The sequence below is a fragment of the Peromyscus leucopus genome, chromosome 2, assembly GCF_004664715.2.
Source record: "Peromyscus leucopus breed LL Stock chromosome 2, UCI_PerLeu_2.1, whole genome shotgun sequence".
Taxonomy (NCBI): Eukaryota; Metazoa; Chordata; class Mammalia; order Rodentia; family Cricetidae; genus Peromyscus; species Peromyscus leucopus.
In genome coordinates, this window is record NC_051064.1 from 39,292,891 (window position 1) to 39,302,070 (window position 9,180).

The window sequence follows — 9,180 nt, forward strand, 5'->3', positions numbered from 1 at the left end:
TGGAACTAGCAACCTACACAAATGAGGAAGTCAGACCAATAGTTTCTTGTCTCAGGAGCTCCCTCCTTCCCATGGAGTTTGTTCTTATTGTTGTTCTCATCATCGTCGTCTCCTCATCATCGTCATCGTCATCGTCGTCTTCCTCCTCCTCTTCCTCCTCCTCATCCTTCTTCTTCTCCTTCTTCTTTTCAGCAATAGAAAATCTGGGTTGGGACAAGCACTGAAGTACTCTAAGGTGTATGCATGAATGACAAATGTTAGTCACTCTCTATCTAGTGTAAAAAACTAGTGTAAAAAATGGTGTATTTTCTTGAAATACTGAGAATGAGAAGCTGTGGATTAGTATACTCCAAATGACCAGTACAGCCCATTAATGACAAAATCAGTGGGAGGGCCTGAAGCAGTAATTGATCTTCTACCCTTCCAGACACCTAGGAGGTGAGTGCTGCCATAGTCATTGGAGTTGGGATATGATGGGCAAATATTTAGAACTAAATATGATGATTCTAAAATTGTTCAATAATTATCTGTCTTTCTAAGAATTATATTAAAGTGTTCAAATACCTTTCTATGATGTGGTTTCAATGTAATGTAAATGATGTTTTAATATATTTCATTGAAAATATTCTATACAATGCATTTTCATCACTTCTCATCCCAACTCTGTTTCCAGTTCCTCCCCACCTACCTACCTATGAAACTACATGCATGCATCTCTCTCTCTCTCTCTCAAACAAATAACCTAAAGTTTAAAAGTTTAAAACAAGAAAGAAAAAGCATAATACAGACAGAAAATATATAAACAACACACAATCAGAAACAATGATATAGAAGCAAAGTACCAACAAGGCAAAAAAGAGAAGCTTAACAAACTGATAATTCTACAAAAATATTATTGAGTTCCCTTTCTATTAGCTGTCTACTGCTAGGCATGGGAACTATGCTTAAATATGTTTAATATATCCACTGAGATGAAACTTACTATTGCAGAAGCCACTTAAAATATATACATATGAAAGAAATATAAATGGAGGAAACAAATAATGGGGGAGAAAATGTCTCAACTACGAATCTTTTGCCAGCAAGTAATATTTTTTTTGTCTTTAAGCCTCCTATAGTTGGTTGTTTTTTTACTCTAAGATCTTTGAAGGGTCCTCCACCCAGCTCCCAAATTAATACATAGAGATTTATTCTTTCTTATAAATGCCCGGCCTTAGCTTGGCTTATTCCTAGCCATCTTTTCTTAACTTAAATTATCCCATCTACTTTTGGCCTCTGGGATTTTACCTTTTTCTATACATATATCTATATATCTATATCTACACACACACACACACACACACACACACACACACACACACACACACACACATTATTTCTTACTCCATGTCTGGCTGTTTGGCTGTGTGGTTGGATGGCCAGTCTCTAGTGTCCTCTCTCCTCCTCCTTTTTTCATTCTTTGATTTTCCATTTTTCTTCTCTCTGCCTGGCAGCTTTGTCTATCCCTCTCCTGCCCAGCTATTGGCTGCTCAGCTGTTTATTAGACCAATCAGATGTTTTAAACAGGTATAGTAACATAGCTTCACAGAAATAAACAACTGCCACATAAAAGAGTACAACACGTCTTTGCATCCTTAAACAGATGTTCCATACCATAAACAAATGTAATATATCTTCAACTAATATTCCATTCCATAACAGTCCCCCAACTTTCCGTTCTTATATTATGATAAAGTATTTTGCTTATCTGAAGTAGTTTCCTATGGTGATTCTTGGTAAAATGTTCAGCTGTAGCACACTGGTGGGGATCAACAACCTAAGCTGGGTAAGTGCTGGGCTTTTGTTCTTTCTTTTTTTGTATGTTTTTCTTTTTGTTGTTGCTTGTTTGTTTGGATTTTGTTTTGCTTTTGAGACAAGTTCTTATGTATCCATTGTTGACTTTAAATTCATTTCATAGCCTAGATTAAAGCAGAACTTCTGGCCCTCTGGCTTCCATATCTATAGTGCTGAGATTAGAAATATGTGTCAGGAAGTCATTTGGGAAATGTCTTTAATTGCAGAATAACAAGAATCAGAAGGAAGTTTGTGCTCACCAACTATCCAAAGTCCTTTAACTCTGATTTGTTTTTTATAAAAGAATACAGTATGAAAATCTATCCTTAGACATACTAAAAAGTATGCTTTCTGATAGAACTGTATGAGGGCAGTAGAGAGAGGATCAGTAGTGGGGGAGGGATGGAGATGGTAGCAGAGAGTGGTTAAGATCAAGTACATGACAGACATGTATGAAATATCAATTAATATTAGTGAACAAATACATGCGGATAAAGAAAAAAGTAATAAAAATAAAATGGAGAGAAAAGAATAGACACATTTTATCTGGTCTTTTACAGTGTCACTTGTAATGACAACCTTTGATGCCAATGCAAAGAGCTAGAGATGGTCTGGTGAGATGACTCAGGGCATAGAGACACTTCCTAAGGAGACTGACTTCAAACCTGTGAGTCACCTGGTAAAAGGAGAGTGCCAATTCCTGCTGTTCTCCAAATAAATAAATGCAATAAAAGATTGAATAGATAATAAATTAATTAATTAAACAAATAAATAAATGAATAAATAAATACTTGAATGTGTTTGGGCTCTAAAACACTTGCTGGGCTGTTGTGACTTCCAATCTTTATTGACTCTCTTCACTCCAGTAGATTTTTGTGCTCTGACAAAAATTGCTGCAGCCACCTCCTTTTGCAGAAATCAATGTTGCATCTCAACAACTAACATCAGTTGAGTTGAAGTTAAAAGAAAGACATCAGTAATATGTAAGGTGACATTCAAGTGACTGCATCCAATTTCTAGGCTTTAAATATAGGCAGATATTGGCATCTAGAGGAGATAATAATCAAATAGACACATTTCACAAGAATTTTCACTAGATGTTGATACAAAAGGCATTGTTTCAAAATCTTTCCGAAATTAAAATATTAACAGTAGGTAATCACATATTTTTTAAACAAGCATATAATGTAGTCAAGGACTAGAACGTTCTAGTTCTGATTCCTTTTCTATTCTTACTCTTCTCATTCTTTCCTTTTTCTTAACATTTTTTTCCACACATGATGACTCTTTCAACCCTCTACTTCATAATGAGGTATGCATTGTATATCTAATAATAGCAAGTAAAGGATTATGATCAAAAATACTATTTCAAAGTTGGTCTTCACTCAACTATACAAAGTTAAAATTACCTGAAAAAGAAATTATTTTAGTACAACATTATTTAAAATAACAAAACTTTCTCATGGTCGCGATTAATTCCTTAATTCTTATTAACATAAGCAGTATTCCTCTTAATGAGGAGTTCTAATTCCTACTCAAGAAGATGGAATTACTTCTTCGAGTTCTCAGCTAATAATCCAGTGTTATATTTAAATTAAGTTTATACTGAACTCATCCATAACACTTTATGGGCTATTTGCCAGTGCTCTTATAGGCTACTTTCCAGAACTTGGAAAACTGTTACTGAAGATATCATAAAACTTGAATCACAGAACATAGAGAAATCAAGCCTATACTAACTGAGAAGCAGGGGCTGGAGAGATGGCTCAGAGGTTAAGAGCACTGACTGCTCTTCCAGAGGTCCTGAGTTCGATTCCCAGCAACCACATGGTGACACACAACCATCTGTAATGAGATCTGGTGCCCTCTTCTGGTCATACATGCTGTATACTAACTGAGAAGCTTATAAAAACTATCCATACAGGCTAGTTTTCATAGTGCTGGAAAGGGTTGTGCATGATACCAGAGGAGAAAAATGAATCATCAAACTAATCTAGATGTGAATCCTGTGAAAGACAGTAACAACTGGCCTGAGAAAGGTGCCCTCTGTTCAATTGTGATACAAATATCATATTAATTCCCAGTAACTTTCTGCTTGTGTTTAAACCCCACTCTACAAGTTGAAAACCATGCCTAGAACATTTATAGGAGCTAAGATGAATGAAGACTTGTTTCTAGACAACTCATAAACCCTAGGAGAGAAACTACTGTCAGTTTACTAAATTCACAATACATTAAAATCATGCCTAAAACCTTAACCTTATATCCTTAGATTAGTGTGTCTCTTGACCCTCATCAAAGAAGCTTCTTTTTCCTTTAAATGGCAATTAATAGAGACTCACAGCTGGTAAAGGTATAGCTAATGAAAGACTATGAAATGCTCATCCCCAAATGTGACATCTGTGTTACACCCCTTTCTCCCAAGAATCTGAGATCATTGTAGAAGAAGGTACAAAGTGCCCTAAAAACGAAAGGTAATGGATGACTACAAGGAAAGAGTATTTTCTGGGCACAACAGGGTGGTTTGCCCATATGGATTCACAGTGGTTTTGACAGCAGGCACAAGACCCGCACAAACTGAAGCCAAACAAAATCTCAGCATGTAGAGGGGAAGTAGGCACAAAACACTATTTCTAGCCAAAGAGCTGCATGTCATTTATAGCTGCTGGGATGGGGAGAGTCCATTTTCTTTAAAGGTATGGGTCCTGGCAGATTTACTAGCTCCTGTCAGATTTACAACTAAAATTATATGGGCAATGTAAATTGTACTTGATGAGTTTAAATTAAAAAAAAAAAAAAAAAAGAGGATGCAGGGTTGGGTGGGTACCGAATGACAGTGGGTCCAGGAAGTATTGGGTATGTAAGATGAAAATACATTGTATGAAAGTCTTAAAGAACTAGTAAAATTGAGGGTTGAAAAGTTTACAAAATAAGTGAAGGAAACAGCAAATGTCACCATAATAGAACAAGTGATGCAGAGAAGCTACGAGTAAAAGATCAATGGGAAACATTTAAAAATAACAAGAAAAAGAAATTGCTCAACATACATTGTGCAATAAGGAAAATTCTTGGGCTGCCACAGTTTCATTGGTATTTTCTTCAAAGTTAAAGTTTTCTTTGAGAATTTTTAGGATAGTAAAGGGTTGTCTTAAGATGTCGGAATTGCTCATTACTAAGACAAAAAAGTGTTTTCCTAGTCTCGGAATTTCAGATGACCCAATAATCTATTGCGAAGAGCCAGATACAAACTTAGAAAATAAGTTATTTTTTAGACTCACTATAAAACTTTTCTTAAAATTTGAAAAACATTTCAAACCAAGAAAAAGAGAAAATCTTTTAATGTTCTGGAAAGCAAAGCAGGTAAAATTTCAGCTCAATAAAAAACATTGAGTTTGCCCTAACTAAAAAAAAAAAAACCAAAAACTGGTAATTAAATACTAAAATATAAATGCTTGAGACTGAACACTAATCATAAATTAATATTGTTAGGCCTGGTATTAAATCATTCTCTAAAGACCCCATTTCTATCTATGTTTATGTTTTTGTATATAATTCATACCACTGAAATGTGGAGATAAATGCTTATCTTAGAAAAATAAATCTAATTTCTTGGAAATGTAGATAGAACAACAGGGCTGCTATAGTTAAAAAGAAGAAGAGAAATTTAAATTAGAATTGAGTTGAGATCAGAGGTCAAGGGAAGTACACCCATAAATAGTATTCCTCCATGGTTTCTGACTCTAGTTCCTGCCTTGAGCTTCTCTCCTGGCTTCCCTTGATGATAGCCAGTAAATGGTAAGCTTAAATAAAACTTTTATCCCATCCCCAAAAATCATTTGGGAAATGAATGTTTCCTTGTTGCAATTCCTAACAAAAAATGAAAACTCATAGATATTTAAAATATAAAGATTTTCAAGGGAAAAAAATGTAGGTATGGGAAGAGGACAAAAGTAAGAAAAACACAAGGAAAAGCACAAGATGCTCATAGAGCATCAAGCCTTGGAGATTTCATCAGCAAAAGAGAAGACAGTGCTTCTGGATTCCATAGAGAGTGGAGACAACATTGTGCTGTGTTTAATGTCTACAATAAAAGCACTGAAGATTGATAAGGAAAAAAATATTCTTCTGGTGCATTTAAACTAAGCTTGATTTCTATTTCTTGCTTTTGAGATTATAATTGAATTACAACATTTGCCCTTCCCCTTTCTCCTTCAAAAACCTCCCATATATTCCTCCCAACTCTTCTTTAGAGTCATGGACTCTTTTTTCACTAATTGCATATGTGTGTATGTATATGCATCTGAATTCCTAAATTCTAATTCAGTTCATATAATGATCCCTGTTTATATGTTTTCAGGACTGATTATTTAGCAATTGGTATGCTCTTCCCTGAGGAATGCCAACTCTCTCTTTCTTAGCTTCCTTCAGGGGCTTATAATTCCTTGTGTAGGGCTGAGGCCTCCTGGAATTTTCTCCAACAAGTTTGACATGGTCATTGGTGCCATCTTTCTTAAGCTCGTGTTTGGGCAGTCATAATGTTGAGATTTAACTGGCATAGGTTCTGGTGTTTCTAGGAGACACAATCTCAGAAAACTCCCTGACCTCCTGTCTCTATAATATTTCTGCCCATTCTTCTGCAGTGTTCCCTGACCCTTAATGGTAGCAGTGTTTTGAAGATGTATCCATTGGGACTGGGCTCCACAACTCCCTTTGTTTGGTTATGGTTTTCTGGAGTGGTCTCTGAATGATGCAAAGAGAATTTTCCTTGATGAGATATTAAGACTACACTTATCTGTGAGTATAGGGACAATTGTTTATGGATATTACTAGGACTTAATTTCAATTAAAGAGTTGTTGATTACTACCAATGTATGTGTGACATTACTGCACCTTGAGAGTTATAATGCCATGCTTGTCCTTGTACCATGTGGTTGATAGGCATCATAGATGGGTAGAACTTTGTGTGCCTCCATCCTGTAGAAGCTTGTATGGTGTCTTTGGTATCATGAAAGCCAGTCTTCAGGGACTGGATATTCAGGTCAATTCCAGTACAGGATATTTGTACTCTGTGTCTGAAGTGGATTATATCTTCAGAAATAGGGATTGTGATCTTACACCAAGGTCAACATCAATAGGCTGTATGTTTTAATAGTCTCTGAGGCAGCTCTGGGCAACAACTCTAAAGAGGACTTATCTGGTATTGGGTTTTCTTTAGGGGGTCTTTGGCTCCTGATGGAACATCATATCATCAGCCCCAATGAGCAAAGTCCATTAAAGATATATATTATATATATATATATATATATATATATATATATATATGATTATATTTATCATTTTTTTTAGTAAATAGTTTATAGTATAATTTTCTGTGGCTTTTTCAGACATTCATGTTGTTATTTTACCCATCTCCCTCCTCCCATACTTACCTCCCTCTCCTCCCTTAATTAAAGAGCCCCTCCCCCTTTCCCTTTATCCCGTTAGGATCACCTTTATCTTGCTATCATCCCTTCTATTGCCTTCCAATCTAATTTGATTTCATCTAATCTAATCTATTGAGTCTTAAACCCCATTAAAGACTGAGAAGAAAAAGAGTATTACCTGAGTAAACGGAAAGTGAAAACAGTTATCTTCTGAGAGATGCAAGAAATGATAGAGAGTGCACTGACTGCCTGGACAGTCACCCAGTGTTTCTGTGCAATTTTGGGGTATCCACTGATGGCTTAAGGCCTAGAATATCTGACAGACCTATTTCAGAAGCAGAAAATTTGAAAGACTGTCTTACCCTGTCTTAACAAGGTTCAGCAGTCGCTTTTCCTTGTGACCTGCTCATCCAGAATAGATGGATTGCTTACTGTCAGCAGCTGAGGCAAGAGTGATGTGGGTTGGTCTTTGTGTACACTGTGAATATATGTTGCTAACACTGGTTAATAAAGAAACTGCTGTGGCCTATGGCAATGCAGAATAGAGCCAGGTGGGAAATCCAAGCAGATACAAGCAGAAGGAAGGTGGAGTCAGAGGGGATGCTGAGCACTGCCTGGGGGGCAAGATGTAATGGAGCACACACACAGGTAACACCACAAAGCCATGTGGCAAAACATAGATTAATAAAAATGGGATGAATGAAGTTGTAAGAGCTAGCTAATGATAAGCCTGAGCCATAGGCCAAACAAGTTGTAATTAATACAAGTCTCTGAAGTCTCTGTGTGCTTACTTGGGACTAGGCAGCTGTTGGACACAGGAAAACTTGAAGCTAGAGAGAGAGAGAGAGAGAGAGAGAGAGAGAGAGAGAGAGAGAGAGAGAGAGAGAGAGAGAGAGAGAGAGAGAGAGAGAAAGAAAGAATTTTAAAGTCCATATATGAATTGATGTGCTTCTAGACCTGATTTCATATCAAGTGATGACAAGAGAAATTATTTATGTCATCCTAGATACAACTTGAGGAAAGGAAGAAAACAAATCTAACTTATTCAAATAGGATAATAAAAATAAACCCAACCCAGAGCAATTCTAAATCAGTATAGCATAATCATAAAATCAATGAATTTAACCTATCTAAATTTATGAGAGATTCTATAGTCAGTATTGTAGATGTAATCAACAGTCTTATTAAATAAGAAACACAGAAACAATGTAAAAGAGAAAGCCAAGAGTTCAGAGCTCAGAGCTAAAATCTCACCCTTCCGCCTGCGGTGTCCCAGCTTCCTGAAAGAGAGCTATATCCTGTCTGTTCGTGTTTTTTTTTTTTTTTTTTTTTTTTTTTTTTTTTTTTTTTTTTTTTTTTTTTTTTTATAGTATGTTGTTCTGCCTTCTCATTGGTTGTAAACCCAAACACATGACTGCCTCGTCACTGTCTGAATGTACAGCCCCCTAGGTCTTAAAGGCATATGTCTCCAATGCTGGCTGTATCCCTGAACACACAGAGATCTATGGGATTAAAGGCGTGTGCCACCACCGCCACACTCTGTCTATGGCTCTAATAGCTCTGACCCCTGGGCAACTTTATTTATTAACATACAATCAAAATCACATTTCAGTATAATTAGAATACCACCACACAGTATTGCTAATATTTTACTTTAGTTTTCCTGTTTACCTGTAAAAATAAGTGATATTGATGAAAATCACATCCCCTATAATAATATTCTCACATTCTAGGTTGAGGTTATTTGTTTGTATTGAAACAGAGTCTAATTACATAGTCCTGCCAGACCTGGAACTTGCTTTATACAGCAGGCCATCCTCAATTTGATAGAGATCTGCCTGCTTCTGCTTCCAGCATCCTGGGAATAAAATAAGATCTACTATAACCTGCAAATTTATTTTTATCATCAGAGTATTTATCTGAA